Raw genomic sequence first — 24662 nt, 5'->3', positions numbered from 1 at the left:
TGATGGTGGGATGTTTGTGCTGCTCACAAGGCTCGTGACCAGAGCTGAGCTTGAGCCCATGTTTGGGGACTGTAAATGTTCTATCTTCTTCTGTGTGCTCTTAACAACTCCCGCTCATGTCCATAAGCTTTCAGAGAGGGGTTATCAGGGGCTGCTGTAGAGGCGGTCCCCTGGGCAGAAAGAAACCTATCAGAGTTTTTACCAAGGGGTACAGAACCATACAGAAATGAAGTCACTACCCTGGAAGTACATGAGAAATGGAACCAAAGTCATCCAAGTCTTGTTCTGCCTTCTCAGCTGTTAAACTGCTTTTCCTCTAAGACTGTCTCAAGAATGTATTGTGGGAATCCAGATCAGGACAACTATGTGCTGTGCTGCTTGACAAAATAAAACCAAAGATCACTCTCAACCTAGGGAAAACTTTTATAAATGTTAGCAAGGATCTCTGTGTTCTGTAGGTTTCCCTGCTGTGAAATAAAAGCAGCAGAGGTTTGGGTTTTTTTTTTACTGTAATAGAGAGATCATAGACGTAAGCGGTGCAGCTTTCTGTGTTAAGAGGAAGGAATGTGCACGCAAAAGCAAATGTCCAAGGGAGGCCGGGTACATGCTGCCTCGGGCTGGTGATGGACAACTTCAATGGAAAACGACAGGGCACCTCTTTAGTCCTCTGTAGTAAAACAGCACAAAATGCTTTTTTTGTTTCCAGTCATTTGGATGAGCCTTAACATTACCCAGCTGTAGTAAAATCCAGTTCACTTCATTATTCAACATCAGACCTGAATCTTGAGCTTTCTTTGCATTATTTTTAATGCTCCTTAGTTGTTCATTTCCTATCCTTGAAGGGTATGTAGATCCCCCCATGCGTAGGTTGCTCTGTTTCAGTAACTAGAGGAGGATTTAATTCCTTTAGTAAACAGGGATTTAACTTTATATTCTCTTAATCTTTGTCAAAGGGTGTGCCTTCCTTCAGGAATGGGAAGCATGCAGCAATTGAGGAAACTATTTACATTCCATGTCAGCGATTAAAAGAACATAAAACTGCTAATACAGGCCTTGCTGAACATACCAAACTGTCTTGTACCTGTAATAAAGTCAGATTTAGAAAATTGTAAACTGCAGTCTCCACCTCTTTTACAAGCAGGACATGAAAGTACAGTAAATTTAACTCCGTGATCATCTGTCTGACTAAGCAGATTTGGAGATGTTGAGATCTGCTTCTTAAGAAATATAGTACTTACCAATGATTATTTTTTAGTTTAGCTATCTCTATGGTGGGATCTCCAACAGAAGATTTTCATTCTAAGAGCGTTGTGGGTGGTATTAACAACATGAGGTTTCTCATCTTAGAGGGAGCTCCTAGGTAATATTGAAAAATGGGGCAATTAGCCTTGCCTGTGCTGGGCATTTATAGTATAGGAGGCAGTTCTTAGATCCCAAACCCAGAAAAACTTGGTCATGGTTTTGCAAAATCATTTCTCCCCGCTTCTCCAGCATTACCGACTTTGATTTTCAGAAGAAATAATCGTCTAAGTGATGCAAGTCCATGCAGAAGTTGCTTCAGTGGGTGTGTGTGTAGGTCTATTTGTTACCTGTTTCTGTAACGACTGGTCTGCGCTCCCCAGGGCGACCAATCTCAAGGCCTCTGTGCCTGCCTGTGGAATGTGGTTGCATTTCTTCTGCCTGTAACGACACTGTCGGCATGTTGTCACTGGCATGGAGAGAGGCGTTTGGGGTGAAGCAAGCAGCCTGGATGTGCTGTTGCTTCCAGGGTGTCCTGCAGGTTCATGGAGTGAAAAATAATGTCTGGGACATAAATGTATTTCTGCCGAGCAGAGGATGGGGAATAACAGCTGGTGGCAGCGGGCCAGCTTGGCCCTAAGGTAGGTTATGGACTCCAGAGGTGAGAAGGCCATCACACACCTGGAGGAGGGAGGAATATTTCCACGCTGCGGCTCCTGCCCGTGAGTCTCCAGGGCTGTAGATGTGCATATAGACCCTGTCTCTTCCAGCCTCTTCCATCTTCCTGCGCCTACAGCTCCAATACCTTGAAAGCACTGATGCTGAGATTGGAGTAGGCATTCAATCAGCACGCTTCAGGTAGAAGTAGAGTGCTATGATTATTATTATTATTATTGAGTAATAAGTGACAACACCTACAAAGTTCTGATATGTGTACTGTTATTTTATTGTAGTTTCATGTAAAGCATGTTATTCCTTGGAGAATGGTGGGGGTGGAGGTAGATGGGACCCCTAAATGACATAATTTCTGCATTGGGTCATACAAAAAAAAACTGGATATGATTTTCCATGGTTAGTAGAAACAGCTGCTTTGAGTAGTCTTGACATTAAACTCCATTTATTGAAAACCTTAGAGATTTTCCAAACCTTGAGTTGTATTTCAAAACATGATTCAGATGCATTAGGCAACCCAAGTGGGGACTGATGTGTTAAACCATCTGTTATCTATGGAAATATTTAATGTCAGTTTGGTGTTTTCTGATATTTAGACTCAGCAAGACGTGTTCATATGCACTGGGCAAGACGTTATGTTAGTTCTGGAAGAGTTACTGGTACCTAACTTCACAGCTTAGGGTTTAAAATCTTCCCTATGGCTTCCAGCTGTTAATATTATTTTTTACATATTCATTAAATACTTTACTGATTAATTCTCAGGCATTGCACATTTGTAGTGGCAAAACAAAAATCATTTGCCGTGAATTCAATCTGTCAGTCATAGAAAACTTGCTAGCAAGCTTGTGTTGCAAGTACATTTCTTACTATGATTTAGTTGCGAAATATGATTGCACTCTTGAGAACCTTAAGCTCTGTAGTACCTTAAATGTTTTAGAAACACTTGTCATATGGAGAGATTTCCAGAATCAGCAAATCATCGATCAGCTGCAAAATAAACCACTCTTCAGAGCAGCTGACTGTACTGGTGTGCATTACATCAACAATACCGATGTGCTTCTGTTGTGCAAGGGACAGTAATGTATGCACATATAAATTCCTTTAAAGTTGATTGCAGCACGTGTGTCTTAGAGGAAAGTAGGCTTACCATTGTGTAAATGAAACAAAACCCATGTAAGATTAAATCTGAGCTGGAGAGTGGAACGGTATGTGACTACTGGCTGTTTTTCTGCAACTGGAAACATTTTACACTCTGTCAGAAATAGGTCTGTATACAGCAAAGTACTTAAGTGTTCCTTTAACGTTAAACATATGAGTAATCCAGGTGAAGTCAGTAGAATTACTTATTTTCAGAATTAATTTCATGCTTAAATGATTTGCTGACAAAGGTCATAATTATGAATGTCAAAGAAATGTAACTTTGAACAGATGTTAGAGAGCTCTTTCAGTGCTGAATCCCGTATATACCTGAGTCTGCAGCAGATAAAGATAAAAAGCCGAGATAAGTCAAGAGCATGCGAGGGCAAGTATGGAGGTGGGATGGCTTTGCCCTGAGGGCATCAGCAGCATCTCAGGGGTGTCCTGTACCGTTTCCTTCTGGTGGAACTTCACTGACCAGCGTTGCAGAGGGAGCGGTGAGGGTGTGATCAGTGAGGTTGTGGCTGACGGGCCGTTGGCAGTGTCTGGGGAATGTGAAAATTAAAAGAAAAAGCTCAAGTATTTTAGAGAAGTGGACTTTCCCTATTCATGCTCTTTTTTTTTCATCAGGTTTATAACAGGTTTATAGCCTTTTACAAAGCAATCTAAAAACGGAATATATGAGGTTAGATTGCTGCCTTTTATTCCCTCAGTAAAAATACTTTTATCAGGAGGCAAAATCCACCCCAGGCGATGGTATAAGTCTCCGTCTTATCCTTTAAATCCCCTCAGATCCCAGAGATCTCCAGAAGTTTAGAGCATCTCTAACTGTTCCCCTTGCGTGTTCACCACTTCTACATGGAGGCACAGTACCAGGGAAGTATTGGGATGTAATGGTCCAGTATTGGAGGTCACTTTGAAAGCTTATCTCCAGGACAGAGGAGGTGCCAGCAGTATTCCCTCTGTCTGAAAAGCAGGCAGTGGGCATCTTCATGCATAGTGCTAACGTGACCTGTTCCAGTGAGGCCTTAGTGTTCAGAACTCTTTTGTATTCTTTTCTGGTTAAAAGAAAAGTAGTTCTCTCATTTTCTGCCTGACCTTTCTGAATATGAGCACTGATTGGTGTGCAAGTGACATTCTAGCTGGATTAATTTAGCAGGGAAACAACCCATTTCCCGTGCCAGAAAAAAATAGCTGACAAAATGCATTAATGAATTGACATGCTTATATACAATCAATGGCTTGCAATACAGATAGAGGAAACAAATCTAAACAAACACCAAAGAAACAGGACCTCTCAGAATATACTTGCTATTATATTTCTGTGCTGTAACTTAGCCAAAAAACTCTGACCCCTGACTGTTTTATCTGCAAATGCTGAAGCTGGCAGCTGTACTGCAGTGTTTCAGCATGAGCTGACAGTTGGGGTTTCACTTTAATTGAAGTAAAAGTTTTACTTTAATGGAAGCAACAATTTTTTTCCTTCCATAATGTCAACAGTCAAATGGTCTACACCACACTGAAGTGTGAAGATTCAGCTGTGGCAGCTACAGTAATGATGATACCGATCCGTGGCTCTAAGGGTACAGGTATTTGTGGCAGAAGGCTGGCATATCTGGCATGGGCATTGAGATACCAACATTTATTCTGTAATTGAGTGTCTTAGCATAGGTTGGTGTTAGCAGTAGTAGTCGAGGCTGCGTGGTTGGGGCTACCTTTGGCTGTTTTTTCTGGAGCTGTGTGTTGGAGTGAAAGGGTTCAGCTGCATCAGGAGAGAAATTGCTGCTTGCTTGATCTGTTTTTCCTCTCCTTACATAAATACACCGGCAGAAAGGAACAATGCGAGAAGATATTTATACGCTGATATAATATGCTGGAAGTGGAGATGATAAAAAGGCTGGAATTTCTCTTCTGGAGACCTTCTTGTGGCTGAATGTCATAATCTCTCACATGGCCAAACTTCCATAAACCAGCAGGGCAGTGAGGCTGTGCCAAGTCCCCTGGAGAGAGGACTGTGTCCTAGTCACAGCCCAAACCCTGGGTCCAGGGGAGTATGTGGGGTCAGGAGGGTCAGCGCTGCTCTGTCCTCTCCCTGCAGCCTTGGTGTGTGTTCTGGGGGAATGATCCCCTTGCTCAGATGGGAAAACTGAGATATGGGGAAGTTTAATATTCTGTATGTACCGCAGAAGTACAAACCTTGTTCACGTAGCATGCAAAGAGTCTGATGGGGAGGACAGGGACTGTTTTCTCTGTGTGTATGTTTTCCTGAGAATAGTGGTTTCCAGAGCTGCATCAGCTGACAGGTTTGAACCGAGTTAACATAAGGTTTTGCTTGTTCAGTGTCTGTCAGTCAGAGCAACCCTAGAGCTGTACCTTCCAATTAAATATATAACGATAATGGAGAAGGAAATATACTTGCTGGTGCAATAAATGTAATAAAGAAGTGCCTGCTTTAGATTTCGCTCTCTACATATATTGCAGCAATAATATTATATTTTCAGACCCGTGTTTTAATCTCCCTTTGTACTGCAGAATATGAGATTTTCAGCATTTCATTTTGAGATCGCTCAGCAGAGAGGCTGGGGAGGAGATCTGGCTATCAGAAGACAATAGGAATGTGTGCTCCGTCCCTCCGGCGGGTGGGCTGGAGTCAGCTCGATCATGATGATAACGAACACGCAGGCAAAATGTAATCATCCAGGACTGTGAAATGAATAATTAGGGGAGAGGCAAGAGGTAAAACCAACTTTCTGGAAGCCTTGTACTCTCCCACTGATAGTCACATGCCAGCCCAGGTGGTGCAGAAGCGTTACGCGCCCGAGGAGCGACGGCCTCTCAGCCGACGCCGAGTTGCTTTGCCGGTTGGTGGGTGAAGTTCGGGTGCATCCAGCTGGACCCACGCTTTGCTCGCAAACCTCCTGGGTGTTCCTCACATGTTTCTGCTGTCTGCTGCCTGGGCCGGTTTCAGATTGCTTTTGTTTGCTGGGTTTTTGAAAATTTGTTTCTAACAAAAGTGAGCAGCGTCTCAACAGCAGGGAAGGGGGAGCACTGAATTCTGCTCTGCATCGTCACGTGCCCCATCGTTATCCAGGAGGTTTTGTCCCCTTTCCACAACACATGTAAAGATACCAGGCCAAACCCAAGAGGATTCTCCTGCTTTGCAGAAACATTTGTGGATATTGCTTTCTGGCTTCAGAAACACAGGGAGGACTGTAAATGAGTTTTCAAGTTAAAATCGAGGCTGAACCTGCTTTTAATGAATTTTCTATTAGAAATTTTCACTTTGATGCTCAGTCCCAGGGGTCCAGTGTCTTTGAATAAGAGCAGATATATGACAGTACATCCAGCATCTCTAGAATTTGTCGTCTTTTTTGTATCCAGTGGCATTTTGCTGGCACATGCTTGGTTCGTAGGATCTCAGCTTCTCCTGAAGACTTTGCGGAGAGAAGTACAGTGTGGCCCTCATAAAATTCTATAGGGAAAGATGCCAGCTATTTAATTTGCTTATAGTGTTCACTGTTTCATGTATTTATTTAGAGGGTTAGTAAATACAGAGTACAGTGAAGTACAGTTCCTCAGATGATTTCTCCATTATTTTATGTTGCATGTGGAAACGAAGTATTCAAAAGGAACAATTTAGTTGTGCTCATAATCCCTGTATGGGAACCTGATCAGCATCCTTGCCAGGCACAGGGCACACCATGTACATCCCCAAAGCACAAGCTACACATCTGCAAGGAAGAGGTACACCTTATTGTTTCCATAAAACAGATATATTTTAGTCTGGTGGAATATCTATATGTCAGATTGCTGCTGCAATTGGCACCTCTTTGTATTGTGGTCCATTCAGGTAATCATCCCTTCCTGGAGTTTGCACTGGATTTTAGTTGGGTGGTGGATGTAACAGAAGGGAGATAACAGCAAGAGGAGGAGACCTATGTCCTAATAATACATGTCCATATCAGCACAAACTGGAAAAAGATCACAACACTTAAAAAAAAAAAATAAGGCAAGATGCAAGTATGTGAGGTTCTTGTTAACCTTCTCTTTTGTTGTGATACTTAAGATTCATATCTTCAAGCTTTTCTGCTCCATCATAACTTTAACAAAAAAACCCGCAAAACAAAACCAAAGCCAAACCCCTGATAATATATTATCACAGCCATGGTAAAAATCCTAAGGTTTGGCAGCTTTACCATCCTGTGGTCATGAAGTTTAGATACATGAAGGTTTAAGAAGACTTTTGTTCCTCCCCCGCCAGTCTGCCCCAAGTGATTTGTGTTTTGAGGTCCTGGGACTTGGTTTTTACATCCCCTATAGCCTTAAAAGAACAAACGTTTATGAAGAACTAAGTGTAAGAATTTTCTGAAGGGGCTAAAGAGAAATTAGTCATCCTGTTCTAGTGAAGAGTTCATACCTTAGTTTCTTTTAAAAATCTGAAGTCAGGAATTGAGTACAGGAACTTCCACACAAATTTTGATCTAATCTGGTTCTCTTTTTTTCCTTTTGTTATATTTCTTCTTTCTTCTTTTTTTTTTTTTCTGCTTTTCCTTTTTTGCTTTTTTGTCATTATTCAGAATTCCTTTGAGAGGAATTTCCAGGTGTGTATGAGTTTCCATAGACAAAGTAGGGCAGCCTTCAGCATTTCAAGCTTTTCTCTTCTGCCAGGGGTGCAGGAGGCCAGTGTCCACAGGCCCCCTCTCTCAAAATATTTGGGTCCTCCTGTCTCACAAAGTACAGGGGAAGAGGAGGGCCAGCAGGAGGAGGAAATTAATGCCCTGCATCGACAGGAGAAGAGTATGAACCTTGGATGTTTCTTTGGGCACGATCTGATTCAACATCACTGATGTAACGGTTTCTTTTACATTTTTTGAGAGAGGCATATGTGACTCAGGCAGCAGGCATGTCTGCAGAGCTGCTTGCTGCAACAGCTGTTTCTCTGCATCTACTTATGGAAGGTTTTCCTTTTTTAAAAAAAAAAAAGAAAAAGAAAAAGGTAGGAAAAGGAGAAAGGAAAAAAAAAAAAAAAAGAAAAAGCCAGATGCAAGGTACTTAAGGACAAGAATCTTCTGTATAGAGCTGGATTCAGAGGAGAAGCAGATACTTTCCTGGACGCTAAATTTGAGACTCTTTCCAGAAAATGTCAGTTCCTGTCCAAGTGACAGAGCAGTTTCTCAGGGCTGCAGAGGATGGCAGAAAGCACTGCCGAAGAAATAAATACCCACTTGCAAAGCACGGTGGGGTGGGAGCGCGTGGCCGGGAGGTGCTCGGGCCACGTCCAGCCCTGCTAGCCCTGGGGCCAAGTCACCTCACCTTGCCACCACCAGCTGCCCGGCTGGGAAATGGGGCTCATGGTATTTATTTATTTCATTTCCTTTGAGCGGAGCCTTGAGGATTAATTTGTTCACATTTTGAAGATGAAAAGCAGCATATGAGCGCTAAGTATTGCAATATCAGCCAAGAGGGATGATTCAAAAAGCAGAGTCTATATGAAGAGTCTGAGTGTGGAGGAAATACATATATGGAAACATAAGCTTGGCAATAGGGAACTTTTTTTTTCCTCTCTTTGATGTCTAGCCTCAGTAATCCAGACAGATTCCTTCAAGAAATTGGTCCAATTTATTTTTGTGCTTTTATCTTACTACCTGCTACTTGTTCATTTGAAGTAGCTGTGAAAAAAATCGAGTACCTGGCTGTGTGTAGAAGTATGCTTTTTGTATGAAAAAGGTAATTTGAGTACACTGTAATACTCCCCCTAAATGGGACTGTTCTTGGCAATTTATGCTTCCCAAGTCCTCTCGGGATGAGAGCAGAGCTTGCCTGTTCCTTCTTCTGACCCACATATTTGCACTTTCTCAGTGTTGTTAGTCCAGTAAAAGCACACTGTCCTCTTCCTATCTGATGCTCTTTTTTCCCCCTAAGGAAAAAAAATCTATGTTCAGTTACAGCTCTAGTCGTGGTTCGGTTTCAACACAGCCTCTATCACATTACATATTTTATCTGACTAGCATTCTGGTATCTGTGTTTTGCTAGTGCTTATGTATAAAAGGATCATATCTTATTACAGCTCTTCTGTAAAAAGAAAGAATAAGAGGATGTGTATATCTCCTGCACGCTGATCAAAAGAAGTAAACTCTTGACAGAAGGAAAGTTGCGTATGACATCTAGAAATAAATTAAAGCAGGCGGCATAGTCAGACTTAAACAGAACTACATAAATGCAGCCCACTCTGACTTTAGGTGCATGGTTGTCTATTTACATGAGGAAAGAATTATATAGGTATGAATGTTATTTTTATTCTGGATATTAGAAAAATATTCTGAATGGGAATTAGGAGATGGAAACAGAGATGTTTTTACAACTTAGCCTTTACTACATCTCTGAAAACCACAGAAATTATAGGTTTCCCTATATCACATATAGTCCCTCAAATATAAGCCGAGAATTTTTCCTGCTTCCCTCTGTCACCTGTACTGATGCAGATTAGACACATTCTGCATTTTCTCCAGAAGATAGGTCTTTCCTTGCCCTTTGTGCTCTTCATCTCTTCCCCTTCCAAGTGATAGGTAAAGTGAACTCTACATTCTCCCCACCACCCCCCAAAATCATTTATTCTCCTTAGATTTTAATACTAAGGCAGTAAATGCCTTATCAGTTTTGAAACAGCGGTCTGGATAATTCCAAGCAGATGTCTCTCTTTCTTTAATCACAACATCAGTTATTTCTTGGTCAGTCTTGATTAGCTGATTCTTGCATAATGAGAAACTATAGTTAATGGCCACTTATATGTGGGTTGAACATGCTGAAAAGAACAGCTTACCCCTTGAGAACAAGAGGCTGATGAGCCAGTAAAATCAAGCTAAATGGAATGAGTCTTCATTATGAGTCATTAGAAAAGATGACGCTTTGGCTAACAGATGAAATATCTTTGATGAAGACCAGTTGTAAAAGCACAACTTAATGCTTAATAAATGTATTGGGTTGACTCATAAATTCAACATACACATTTGTTTCTTTGCAGTACGTGTCAAGTCCAGTGCAACACCATTTCCTGTATTAGATGTGTCCCCTGGCTGGATATGGGCTCTAAAAAAGACACTCTTACAATCGCTGGATGAAAGATGACTGTACAATAACTTGGCAAAGGACTCAAAATGAAAATAAGAGTGTTCGGACCCACTGAATTTGGCTGGAAAATGGGTGAATCTCCCATTACAGACTGGCTAGTGCCTGTTAGGTGTGTCATAATTTGATTAGATTTGAAGCTAATCTAGTTGGAGATTGGGTTGGTTTGGTGGAAGCTACGATAGTCTAACTTGTTCCACAGACCCATTGGATAGCTTATGCAGTTTTAGTTGGACCAAAAAAAAAATCTTACTTATTAAACAGGAGGAATTTTGAATGCTACACAAGAAATGAAAAGTAAAATATATCTCTTATCCCTGCATAAACAGAAAAAAAAAAAAAAACATAGAAAATATCTCTTTATTAGCTAGATGATAGTGTTGAGGTAGCATGAAAAATGGGAAAGATTGTAACAAGTTCTTATCAAACAAAAATATTTGAGGAGGAGAGGAGGGAATGTGATAAGATTTTTTTTTTGTTTTAAGTGAGTAGCTATTAGTGTCTTCTGAAATTAAAGGAATTAAACGTAAGTAGCTACTATTTTCACTTTTACTTGCGTTTGGGTTGAAGAGTAGTGCAATCTTTGCTCATAGAAGAGTTGTATCATCTGTAAAAGTCTTCATCATTTTATTTTGTGAATATAAATTGTGCCAAAATAATGTCTTTCCAAACTATTGTGAGGATAATGCTCAAGTAGGGCATGCATTTAACGTTCTTTGAAGTATAAAGACCTTAATTTGAAAAAAAACCAGAACCGGTTCTTGTTAAGTTTTTTAGTAGCACCTGTTTGATCTTTTTAAATAAGTGCCATTAAAAAAATAAAACAAACCACAAAAACAGACTTTTGTACAAATGTAGAGGAGTATCCATCAAAATTGCGAGCAGCAGTTCCTTGAGAGGAGTCACAGATGCCTGAATGTAAAGATGGGTTTATCCTGACAAAGTTTGCCCGAGCTGTTCTGAAAGAAACGAGCATTTTCCCTTAGTTTAGCAATTCCTGGAAGAAAAATACTCACCCTTGTCTAGCATCAGAGGGACTGCTTTATTTTTTGTTTTCCAGGGGGTGAATTAATTTGTTTCATTTCCACACTTCCTAATAATTTAATTCAAATCAATGGTGCAGTCCCAAAGACTGTCTGTCCTTGCTACAGCAAGACTGACATGGTTATGGACCCAAATCCTCGTTATAATAGAAAGAGATAGACTTGTGGTTTCAATTTTCTGCCAGGGAGTGCCTTCTCCTTCCCCTCAGCTGAACGTGCCCCAGAGGCAGCATCACTGCCCCCACCAGTGAGCCTCAAGGTGTTGGGATCCAGCAGTGAGTCACTGGGAGCAAAAGAGCCAGCAGCAAATATATATTTTTAATAAGTAATGAATTCACTTAGTAGAAAAGGGCAGGGTAGAGAATGAATTGTTTAACAGATTAATGTGAATGTCTTTTATATTTTATAAACCTCGTAAGTCCCTGGTGTGCTGAGCCAGGTTTTGTTTATGTACATGGAAACATGAAATCTTTTCCAGTCCCTGTGCAAATAACACAGAATTGGACTTCATTACATTGGCTAATTTAACAAGTCCTGGGAGGCTTTTTGTTACTCGGTAATAGAGGAGGAGCCACAAACCCCAGAACTGCTGCACCAGCACAATCTCTTTGAATGAAATAATCTTCCTTGCTTTCTAAGCTCTCCATGAAGGGTTTGCCTCTGAGGCCTGAGTTCACAATGAACAAAGATTTGGGGCGAGACCCAAGTTTCCTCTGGGGCTACCTGACCTGCTGAGCAGCAGGTGAGAGCCCTGGTGACAAGCTCCAGCCCAGGTTCCTGCTGCAGCAGACTCTAATATTAGTTTCCCAGGAGATAGCTGGAAGCATCCAATTTTGGTGAAGCTATGAGCTTTAATGAAGGATTTGAAGATCTTTTTGTTATAATGAAAAGCATTAAAATTCTAAAACCGGGAATTTATTTATCTCTCGTAACTGGTGGATAATCATGTGGTGCTGAGAAGCAAGGCATTTTTTAAACTGCTGATATTATTGCTGCTATGCCATTTAAATAGAACTAATGCAAGCATTGCATAAATATTTTAATAGCTTTTTACAGTACTTCTTTAGAAAATGTTTAAAGAGCCACCTAATGTCAGACAGAGACACTTCCCATGTAAACCCCTGTTAATTCTCTTTTAATGGCTTTATTAACATTATTTAATTGAATATTGATACATTTAGCAGCCCTTTAAGCATCCTATTTTATTGAAGTCTTACACTCACATATTGATAAGTAGCACAATGTAAGAGCACTGATAATTGCATCTTTGCTTAATTCTATTTGAACTAGTTCAACATGAAAGATGAAATGTAGATACAGGAGAGCTCTCTTCTTTTTTTTATCAATTTGATGTATTTTATATGCATACTTTGTAGCACTTAATTTACGTTCATTTTGGTTCCCAGTATGCCCAGTTCGTATGAGTATGATCACACTCTGAGGTAGGGGAAGTCTAAATATTTTACTCTGTGAAATGTTCTGTCTTTTATGTCTTCTGTGATGAATAATTTACTTGTTGGTACAGCTTCAGAAGTGAATCCTGTTGTGCAAAAGCATATATATTTTACTGGAAAAAGTATTACAGTGATATTAGCTTTCTCCTTGGAAACTGTCCTTACAATATTAGAAAGCTGCAGAGAGGTGGATGCCTTGTCTTGTGTTACTTGGTTTGATAGCCAGCTGCTTTTCTTGTGTACTTCCACAAGAAGCACTGGCATTACTATACATATTTAATCATAACATCGTTGCTCTTCTCATCTCAAATGTTTTTCTTTGCTTCTTTATACATGGTTTTTGCAAAGTTCAAGCAGGGTGAGAATCACTTGAAGAGCAGAGGGACTGTGGAGGATCATGTAGTGTACCGAAACCACATCTCTAGGGCTTTTGCTGTTCTTAGATTTTTGCACAGGCTTTCTGTGCTGGGGTGAGTTTTCTAGGTTTTTCTAACATTGACCCACCTACTGTTAAGACAATTAGGGGTGTAGTAGTTTTATTAAGTTAGCTTTTCATCCTTATTTTCATTCACATAGTCAGCTGAAACCCTAATACCCCTTTCATTTGAGTAGTCTTACCAGGTAGGTTTTGAATGGTCTGTCAACATCTGAGGGTTAAAATAGAGCAGGATGTGACCTAAACTATTTTTAGTTCAGCAGGAAAACATTATCATTTTCAGCAATAGAACTGAAAGGAGAAAATCACTGTTTTGTTGACTTTCCCATAGTCCTCTTTATAAAGGAAATGTATGGATTTCCCACACAGGTAGGCTATGGGGAGAGTGCTCAACCTGCGGGACAGGATGTTTTGCAAGAGACTCAGATCTTGAGATGTGATCTCAGCTCTATGGATTTGGCCGTGTTTCCTCAAGACCATGCAAGGGGAGGTACATCTGTGAAAACTCAGCAGGTGATAACTGAAATCCCCAAGAACTGCAGATCCCCCAGGATTCCAAAATTTTGCATTACTGTATATTTTTTGAGGAATCGGTGTGTTTTGATGACTGCAGTCTACAACCTGAGGTCTTCCTTACCGTAAAAATGGAACTAATCTTAAAAGTCAACCAGATGCAATTTCCTCCTCCTTCCCTTAGATAAAGGGATCACTTAAGAGACTGGTAGTGCTTCTGACAGTTGCCTTGAGCAGTACGCTGACACTGCTGTGGGACTGTAAAACACAGTGTAGTGCTTCTACGTTATTAGAAGCGTTGGAGGAGGAATTCAAGAAAGGACTTTTGCACAGGTTACACATGAGTTAGAGGAAATGTATAGGATAAGAATGTGGGATATAGGCAGACTCTTTAGCTGTGATTATAACTTCCTATCAACACCAAATGAAACCACTGCCACCAGGGCTGAGGCTTTTGACTGATAGTCGCTTCTCAGGAATGCCATCCTTGGCTTAGTGTGAAATTTTGAATTCACAGCGTGGTGGCACAGGGGAAAATTGTCCCAGTGATGAAATAATCGAAAGTTTAGCGTTTGAGTAGTAAAATATTTGTGTATTTTCCCTTTTGGGAGTGTAAAGCACCTAGCGAGTAACTAAACAGAAGTACGTCTCCATTTGCATATAAATCTGTAATTCACTTTGGACATGGGCTGGATCAGAATCCAGCTAACTCTTCTAGAGCTCTGCATTGTTAGGAGAAATATATTTGACATAAGTTAACTAATGGGAACATCAGACACAGAGCAGAAACTCATTAAATGAGGCTGTCATGTTCTTTGTTTAACAGTTCAGTGAGCAAAGGTAGAGAAACAATGTGGTGGAGCAGTCACAAAAGAGTCTAAGGGAGGAACTGGGAGTAGACAGTGAAATTGATATGGGCAAGTCTTTTGTGGGGGAAGGAGGATGACTTTCACCATCATTGATGATTTAGGGGAAAAGAGGAAAAAAAACAGGGACCCCTTTGGTAAAAGTTTAGCACTGAAAGGTAAAGAGGTCAGCAGGAAGAAAACACTTGATACTATTGACATGATAAAAGGAAAAAAAAAAAGAGTATGTGAAAGAGAGCTGAAGGTGGTAGAGAAGTTGTGATGAAGAGTCCAGAAGGTCTAAGAGGCAGTGCTGATACTGTGAGGGTAAGGATGCTGGGGGGATTCAGTCACAAGATCACAGAATTGACTCACCTGCTTTCACACAGGTGTGAAATCATGCAGTGAGGTGGTTCCCAGGAAGGCACGAGAGGAGGCTGTGACTGCAACCTGCTTTACATAATACAGTGTATATGCCGTATAGTACTCTGCCCTGGACACTACTACCAGCTGTTCACAGCAAGCTAAGGAGTGCTAGAGAGGCAGATGTATGTTCTGTGTAGGTGATGGCAAGGAAAAGCGGCTCAGGCAAGCTCTATGCGTAGGAATCTTCTATGGAGAACATTTTTTGCACAGGAAAGTCGCACAGAACTACCCTTAATGAAAACAGAGTCAGTCTGATGAGCCCTAGAAGTCAGGAGATCATGTATCCACCCAGCTGGACTGCTGAAACTTGTTTTGGTTTTCACTCCTGGAGGGATTCTGAGAACAGAATTAATTAGGAAGGAATTATTGCAATGCAGAGATTAGGAAAAATTAAGATAATACCTCAGTCCAAGCAAAGGAAGAATGTCAAGTGTGTGATTGACAGTGCAATTATTGATAGGACTAAAATATGCAAATTACTTTTAGCCTGGAAGTTGCACACCGGGTACATGGTAGAGTGCCCAGCTGGTATTGGAAGAGGATGTTGGGAAACTGTCTTTCCCCTTAGGAAATTATGTCAGGAATAAAATATAAGGAAACCGACACAACATGATAATTCCTGCCTAAAAATTGTACAGGAAGAATAGGTTAGGTAAAGGGAACACTTTACTCATTTAAGGTCATCTTAATTTGTCAAGCAGTAATAGTGTCAACCATGAGCAATTCCTGTGTGTTCTCCATATAATTATTTTCAGCCACCTAAATAAAAACATGTTTTCAAAGAAGATTAGGGGTAGAGAGGAAGAACACAGGTATCACTGGGAGAAAACAAATTGGTCACAGGATAGATTCTTTGCTTTAGAAATCTTATATTAAAGAGAAAAGTACTGGAAAATATGCCGTAGAAGTAAAATGAAACCTAATAAGAGACTTGAAAATATGCTCGTTCTATAATAATGTATAATTTTAAATTTTCTCTGGGACCTTGAAGAAACATTTTTATTGATACCAGAATTGGCTGACTGATTTTGATTGTTGAAGCATTTATAGATGGGGAAACAATTCTGATTTCTATAGGAAAATAGAAACCTTGATATTTAGGAGGGATAGAAACATAAGATTCAGAAGCATTTTCTCAAATGGAGCACAGACCAAAGTCTTTGCGTCCACTCGCAGATGAACAAAGGCCTGGCAGCGGTGTTGACTTGAGGTCCTGTCAAGGAAAAATTAGAAGCCTTCAGGCTTAGAAAGACGTTCAGGATGCAACTTAAGTTTAAGTGCTAAAATAGCCAAATCTGGAGCTTGGGTACGTTCGTGCTTTGTATCAGCTGCATGTGTTTGATTCAGAGGAGAATGGAAACTCCACTCAGACACGCTTAGAGAAGAGCTAATGTACTATTCTGATATTTTAGCAAAAGTCAATTCTAATTTATTTCTGTGTATTACTAATGTCATCGCATGAATCATTGCGAAGGATATGAAGATGAGAATAAAAAAAAGTTAAATTGGAAAGGCCTAGTATTTTTCATACCTTGTCAGTTATGACATTTAATCTTAATTGTGTCTGAATTTGACTGATTTTCCAATTGCCTGAGTTTAGCAAGAGTTATGTTGTTGCTAGGACACAGTTACTTCATGTGATACATCTATCATCAATGTAAAAGAAAGATTTTAAAGACTGATTCTTTTATTTACACTCACAAGTATATTTTGAGCAGCGGTGCTCTAAATACAGAATGACCATAACACCCTTATTCTGAAATAAAGGCATCAAGTCGTGGTTAAGAAATGTTTCATTTTTTAATCTCTTCATGGATAAATAGGAAAGAGGAGCATGCTTTACCCTTATTCTTGTTTCCTGTGATTCCTTAGTCATGGTCTGTTTATCATTTTCATGTTCTCAGTAGTGAATTTGATTTGTTCTGTTTCTATTCTGTTGGATGTGAAAGGTATTCTAGTACCATTCATTTCTGCCACTGATTTGTTTCCTCCTTCTGAAAATTAATCATTGCTTTTCAAGAACAGCTACAGATACTCTGCTGGTTCCACGTTCCCTCGCAGGGTCTCTCTCAATTTTTTTTTTTATTATCATCACGACATAGGGGACTTCACTGCATGTATCCATATAGACCCTGAACCATACATGTAGTAACTCTATTCTATACTACAAGTACTAATTATATAGTGGTCACTTCCAAGGCCAACTTTTGTCATGTTTTTTATGGAAAGACTTGACATTGTGATTTTTCAGTGGGCCTGAATGAACTGAATGCCTGAATCATCAACAGTTCATTTCTGTCTCTCTTACCCTTGAAAGGCCACAGTAAAATTTCTGTAATGGTGTAGAATAAGACCTGCGAGGTCCTTATGTTTGATTCATGGCCCTAAAGCCCACAGAAGCTCTGCAGGCAGCTTGGATGTAGAACTGCTCCCCATAGCTGTAGTAAATGAACCTCTATACTGTTAATTGGTTTAAACTATTTATATCTGTGACCCAACTGTTACAACATGTCACAGCTCTGGGTGCATTTCAAGAACCAATACTTTGCCCTTGGTGACCTAACAGGGTTTTTTTTTTTTAATCCTGAGAGGCAAGTAGTGTGTTAATGGACTCAGTAAGACTCATCTATTAGTTAGGGGTCTTCCAAATTATGGCCATGTTTGGGTCTCGGTAAGTTCCCACCATAACCTGGCCACATGATGAATCAGATCGGCCACCTTTATTATCACTACGCAGTTAGTAAATACGTAGGGTGGCAGCATGGTTACAGGAACAGAGCTGGTAAATCCTTTGGCTTCCTGTTTTTCTCTTCTGAAGACAGGCATTTCTGGAAAAAGTCTCTAGAACCTATTTTTTCTCCTGAGAAAAAACTTTGAAGGAAAACATTTAACCAGTCAGTCAGGAAGGAGAAGTAGATAACGTCATTAGTGTAGCAAAAATGGGATAGCTGGATGAAATCCTCAAGTTAACAAATTAATCAAAGCATAGTATATGGGTCTCCAAAATAATCATGAATTTGAACTGAATATGGCACACATTTTTACCTAGGGAATGGGAGGGCCATTTAGAGCACACTAAAAAATTTCCCAACTTTGTAGAGAATTTTATTTCAGAACTGCTAAAACTTTTGCTTGATCTCAGCTTTTTTGTTGGAACTTAATGTTTCAGCATGGCAACACAGTGCAAGGCCAAGGCCATCGCAACGTGTTATGAGAACAGTTAGAATGTCATTTTTCTTCAGAGTTCATGAAAAACTGAAAGAAGTTTGAAATTTATGATAGTAGAAGACAATGACTATTTTACTAGGGCCATTTAGGTCTGTCATTTGCATGAAATTAAAGATGGTCTCTTATAAATTTATGTATGAGGTTCTGACAATCCACATCATTTTAGAGACAAAGATTTAGAATGTGATACTGGAATAACATTTGGTAGATATATTGCTAGATCAAAGTCTGTTGATATTAATATGAAATCTCAGTTTTCTTTGTCTTTTACAAGGGACTCTTTTTTTTTTTCCTTTTTCCTTTTTCCTGGAGCACTCTCTGGTAATCAGTGGTTCAGCAGGATTTTCAGCATGCCCTGTGCAAGGAAGGGTAGAACACTCTTTTAGCACTCTTTGCTGCTTGATGTGTTTAAAAGGCTTCTCCAAATGGGCACTTTTGAGGTGAGAATTCAGTGCAGGAAAAAAAAAAAAGCTCCTTTATCCAATATGAAAGCTCAACAGGCCAAAAGAACAGATAGGCATTTAATGATGGTGAGAGAAGCTCTTGTGCTTTGAGGGTGGAGTAGCACGTAGGACCATAATACAAATTCAGATGCCATGAAAGAATGTAAGCAGTAATACTGTATGCCAGAAAAAAATGGATGAAATTCTACAATAAAATCTGCTCATGTTATCACCCTTGGCTAGCATTACTGACTTAGCTTGGGTTTGATATTAATTACTGAAAATTGTGGGGTTTGTGCTCCCCAGAAGAGTGCTTTATTATTACAAATACAGCTAACATCTTGCAGCTGCCAGCACCTTTTTTGAACAAATTCCACCTTCTTACTTCTTCTGTGTTTTAATGCTTAATCAGCTTGCCAGAATGACACTGTATTACAGTATTAGACAGCATGGCAGAGGCAGTAACATAAGTTAGGCAAAGGTGAAAAGTAAGAGCAAAGAAACCAGTAGAGTCGATCTGTCATTGACATAAAATCAGTGGCCCTACACCAGTTATCTGAACTATGTTGATTTACAATAGCTGGTGATCTCATACAACAGGTAGTAGAAAAAGCATATTAGAGTAGATGTAATGTCCTAGCATTCATCGCTAGGTTAATGAATGATTAATTGACCTCATGTTCATATTAGGTTAAGGAATTTATAATCATGATTTCCAGAGATGTTCATAATATCATGATGTACCCCGGTCAGGAATGTCAAAGGCAACAAGAAAAGCTTCTGTAGGTACGTTGGTGATAAAAGGGAGATGAGGGAAAATGTGGGCCTGCTCCAGAAGGGAATGGGAGACTTGGTCACCTGGGATATGGAGAAGGCTGAGGCACTCAGTGACTTTTTTAGCTCAGTCTTCACCAGCAGGAGCTCCAGCCACACTGCCCAAGAGACAGAAGGTGGAAGTGGGGACTGGGAGAAGAACCACCACCCGCTGTAGGAGAAGATCATGTTTGAGACTATCTAAGGAACCAGAAGGGGCACAGGTCCGTGGGACTTGATGAGATACATTGGAGGGTCTGGAGGGATGAAGTGGCTGAGCCACTCTCTGTCATGCTTGAGACCTTGTGCCATTCCAGTGAAGTTCCTCTATAATATGGAGGTAGTTGAGCTTTTACAAATCTCTCCAGATAATTTAGCTGTCTGGGTGTTTTCAGCTAGCAAATCTGTCACTGATGGAGGAATCTAAGACAGTGGCAATATCTTTGATCACTCCTGCTGTCAACCTGTGGCACAGCAGAGGTTTATGTCTTCTGGGATTTTTTTTCTGAAGGCTTTTGTTTTATTACGAGATTCTGGGAATTTCTCAAGCTGAGATGAATGAAGCTGATGTTATATACACCCTTCTGAAATGAACATTTATTACCAGGTGATTCCTTCCAGTCCTGCGTTCCTGTAACTCTTTTGCAAACTGTTACGTCACGTGATTTTTATCAAGCAACAACGTAATTTAGTGATTTGAGGGTGGAAATGTGAAGATCAGGGACCTAGGATACTGGGTGAACCTTTGTAGCCTGTTGAATGATGTCTAAGCATATAAATGTTAGGCTCCCTGAAAGCAGAGTTACAATCCATTTTTAATATGCAACAAGGAGGTCTTGTCTGCAGAATAGAAAATATTACTTTATCGGCTACAAATTATCTATAGATGGTGCTTTAAAAATACTATATATTAGCAATATATAGTCAATATTAGCATTTTATTTTTTTATTTTGTCTTGAACTCAACTTTTCAGAATATCATTGAAGATCTCAACTTGTATTGCAAGAAAACATGTTTGCAAGATTTGATTGATGTTCCAGTATGGATCGGTGCTAATGATGATAACACAGGAAGATAAGTCGGAATAAACATTATTTTTGTGTTTTGTGTCTGTGCAAGCCTTGTGTAGTGCAGTGACTGATTTCTTCAGGGGAAAAATATCTTTGAACATAGTGTTGGATCAGTTCCATGCAATCTGTCTAAGTCAAGCTTTCAATATAATTTTCAAGCATATTTCTTTGAAGAAAATATTTGACCTAGTAGATCATCATATTTCACTGTCACAATTATCATTCCCTTGATAATTAGCCATGTTTATCCAATTTCAGATGTTCTGTTGTGCTGTGCCTCACTGGTAGGTAGCTGATGCTTTGGAAATGCAGTTCTGGCTGGGGATTATGGGACCCCGAAGGGTGGACCTGCAGTTCCTGTCTACCTGCTCTTTTCTCCAGAGGCGTTTTCTGGGGTTGACCAAGTGGGGTGATGAACTATCCTTCATGCAAGACCATCTCCTTCCTGGGGACCATGTGGGGTCGGAGTGGGGAACACAAGCTGTGCATGTACAGCGTGCAGTGAATCGGAGCCTTGTAGTCAGTGCTGGTCCTTCTCTACGTCGGCGCAGCCTGTAATTAGAGCGGGGACTGCGATGTACAGCATTGTTGAAAGGACGTGGGGATTGGAGTGTCACTGCATAGCAGCCATACGATGAGCTGGGCCAGAATGGAAAACTTCCATGGAGGCTTTGGAAATAGGGGTCTGATCTCCATGACAGTTTTGTTATGGCTTAGGGAGACTCAGCAATTGTATGTGGCTGCCAATCTAAAGTGGTTTGGATTCCAGTGTTTTAATTTGTTCCTTTAGCTGAAAAGTTTGTGTAACGTATCTGTAGCTGAACTCTCAAGCATGTGAAAAGGCATAGCGTGAAAAAGCCTTGGAAGAAGCCCCAGCTGCTTAGTAACCAGTCCGAATCATCAGCTGTGAATCCTTTCCTTTGCCTATAGAGGAAATAATATCAGATTAATAAATGAAGCATTCAGGGTCTGGGCTGGGAGCTATGCAGGATCGAATAACCCACATTCTAAGCAAAGACAAACTTAGACTGTAAATGGAGCTAAGAAACCCTTCGAGTCTGAACAGTATGGGCTGTGTTATAACCTGATTTGGTCAGGGAATTAAGAATTGATCCTTTTAGGGACCGGCTCTGAGTTGTTGACACTTGTAAAAGCCGCTGGAGGACACGTACATCTACGTGGGACTTCTTACACCACACTCTAAAATATCTTAATCAAAAACTCTATTAATGTTGGGCTCTTTTAGATTTATTTTTTTTTTTAATGAAAACTTGTGACAGTGAAATGGTCTGAAAGGCTGGGATGACAGTAAAGATGTATTTGCCATTTATTTGCAAGAGTCTCAGTTAAAGTCTTGTGCTCTAAACGACTTTTCTACAAATTGTGCAAAAACCCAGCTAGGCCAGTAAAACTGATTTCCCTGTTTTGCTTGTGGAGATTCAGAATTATTCCTCTTTCTCTGGGGATCACAAGGAATCAGTGACAGAATATAAAGGCTGTGCATGAGATTTTCCAGTACTGACCTACTTCTTCTCTCATTAAAATCACTTTGAGTTTTACCATTGAGTTTTCAGGCAGAGTCAGGCCAATCATGTGTGCTAATGAAATTGCTTTCCAAAATGCTTCTCCAGTAGTTGTGTCCAACTGTTCCAAGCCATGGGTCACAATATGATTTCAAGAGTACTCAGGAGCCCTTCAGCATTGTGAAACATATTTCCTGGCCCTGGGTGGCTCAAATTTGCATCTCATAAGCTGTGGAAGGAAGGAGAAACCACACAGAAGGGTCACTTGGGAAGAATCTGCTTGCACATGTGCCTCGGTGGTCTCCCTCTTCAGGTCTGGTGGAGCAAAAGCATCATGAGGAGGAACCTGGCAGGAGTACGGGGGGATGCTGCAAGTACCCCTACACACAACACAGGGATTGCATAAGACAGGTAGTCTCAGAGAATGCATTGCTTTACAATTTCTATCGTTTGATCTTTAAACACTTAGAAAGACTCTTCCTCTTTTTTTTGTGTTAAATCTTTTGTAATTTGCACCACAGCTCAGTGTTTCACGCTATCTGGACAGTTGACAGCCAAGAGATCTCTGCCAGAGCAGCACAGGCATAATCAAAAAGATTTTCTCTGGAGTTCAATTAATATTCTTAAGAAGGAGCTTTACCTGGGTCAGGTTTTTCCTCAAGTATCTAGAGGAAATGCTGAATAAGCATAACAGCCTAAATTAATGGAAGCCCAATTTTCCTAATATTAAGAGTAGTATCAGAGCCAGGGATTTGGTTTTGGTCTAAATGAACTCCAGGATATAGAGCCGAGACCAAAAGAAAAACAGAATTTTAAACTGTGTGCTTAAAAGTTAATAAATACTTACACTGGCTGGAATGCTTCACAGGAAATAAAAACTCTGGGTTTTTTTCAGCTTTTTATTTTGGGTTTTTTATTTTTTGTGGGGTTTTTTTGTTGTTTTTTTTTTTTTTCTTGCACAATTTGTTAGTCAGAGATTTATAAAGGGAAGAATTGTGCATTCGGATAATTTAGGGAGATAATTTTTTTTTTCCAAAGGAAAAAATATTATCTGTCCAAAAATTTTTGTGATGAGCCTGTGAAAACCTGTGAAAGCAGCAGCAGTGTGCCCTCCAGTGACAGGAGCTGCTACAGCAGCAAGAGTGACAGTCTTGTAAACTGTCTGGGGACTTCTTTAAACAGGGAAGCTCGGAAAGTTAAGATGAATTAATAAAAAATACAGACTAAGTGAAAATATCTACATCCCACTCTCACCACCCTCCCTTCAGCAGATGCTTTCATTGAGATGTAAAGTGCCCTTAATTTGCTGTAATCTTCTTACCCTTGGACATTCATAGAATTGTTTTTGGCTTATGGACTAAAATATGCCAGTAAAGGAATGCAGTTTCCACATACATAAGTAGCTGTCAGTTGTAATAATTTTATGGACTTTGATGGGTAGTCTTGCAGGAACAAGGAGCTTTGTGCTATGTGGTACACAAAACCTTGATTTTGCAGCTGGATTCCAAGATGGAAACCTACTGGTTTGGGGCAGGGAGCTGTGACCGAGGGTGTTCAGCACACTGCCCTTCATTGCACTGCAATTACTCCAAGGACTGGGCCCTAAAAGAAAATAGGCTGGGTTGCGAGAGAGGAGAAAGAACCTGCCATTTCTACTGTATTTGGGGTAAAACACTTGTGCTGGGGTGAAACCAAAAGCAGGATTTGGTTTGAAGAGATGCAGCGTTTGGTGGTTGCTCTAGCCCTTCCAACCTGACATTTGCTGGTGGGGCACGAGTGTTTCTTGTGTGGTGAACTGCTGATTTGGGTTTTCTTTTCTGTGTTGAGGCAGTGTTGTCGACTTGCTGGGTTTTATGGTGAGTATCGTTATAATTGCGTCTTCGTTTAGGCTTTTCAGCACTTGTGAGCCCTAAGGCATCCCCAAAGGATGGGCAGTCAAAAGGCAGAGAGAGGTGTATTTCTGTAAAAAGGGAATGACTTCAAAACTGAATCTTGTTCTTCTGCGTGGAGGGGATATAACCACCGAGGTGATGGGGCAGAGTTGACATTGTTTTCTGAGCCCTCTTCTATTGTTTGCAGTGTGGGTATCGATGCAAGACTCCCTTGCCTTCCCTTTCTCTTTTCCTCATGCACATACAACTCTATGCAGAGAGAGGAATCCCAGAAGAAATGGGAAACCAAGAAAGGAGAATGAAATCAAGAAAGCGTAACAAAAGGCAGTGTATTTTAAGAACCGTGTTTTGTTGATCTGGATGATGTGAGCAGAGATTTATGGGGTTGCTTGAGCAAAAGTTGAATTATCTGTCATCTTGCAATGCTGAGTAATCATACTGCACACAAGGTCTGCCTTAAACATATGAAGAGGGAAATCCTTTCTCTCCAGTGAAGTGAACTGGTCATATGGAGAACAGCTGTAATTGAACTAAATCCTGATTTAATGAAACATTATTAGCAGTGACACTACCTTACGCGGTCATGGCAGCACTTTGTAATGGCACCCAAAGTAGTTGCCAGGTGGGAGTTACCAGCTTTGTAACTATTATTATTTCCTGGCTTTATTTCTGCACTACCTTTTCAGAAGGGGAAAAGTACAAAGACACCTCAGCCTACATAGATGTAAGCAGTTACATTTTGCACAAAAAGAGATATTTTGATAAAAAAGATATTTTGATCAGATCACTGTAATACATCAAC

At 40.3% G+C, this 24662-nt stretch overlaps 1 protein-coding gene across 1 annotated transcript in view; it reads left to right on the top strand.

Annotated features, from left to right (window-relative positions):
• The window catches only part of ADAM12 (ADAM metallopeptidase domain 12), a 184071-nt gene that overhangs the window by 48617 nt on the left and 110792 nt on the right, over positions 1–24662 (top strand). The window lies entirely within an intron of this gene.

Source organism: Athene noctua, chromosome 5 (genome assembly GCF_965140245.1).
Source record: "Athene noctua chromosome 5, bAthNoc1.hap1.1, whole genome shotgun sequence".
Lineage (NCBI taxonomy): Eukaryota > Metazoa > Chordata > Aves > Strigiformes > Strigidae > Athene > Athene noctua.
Note: the sequence above shows the minus strand (reverse complement) of the source record. Positions and strands in the feature narration are given on the sequence as shown.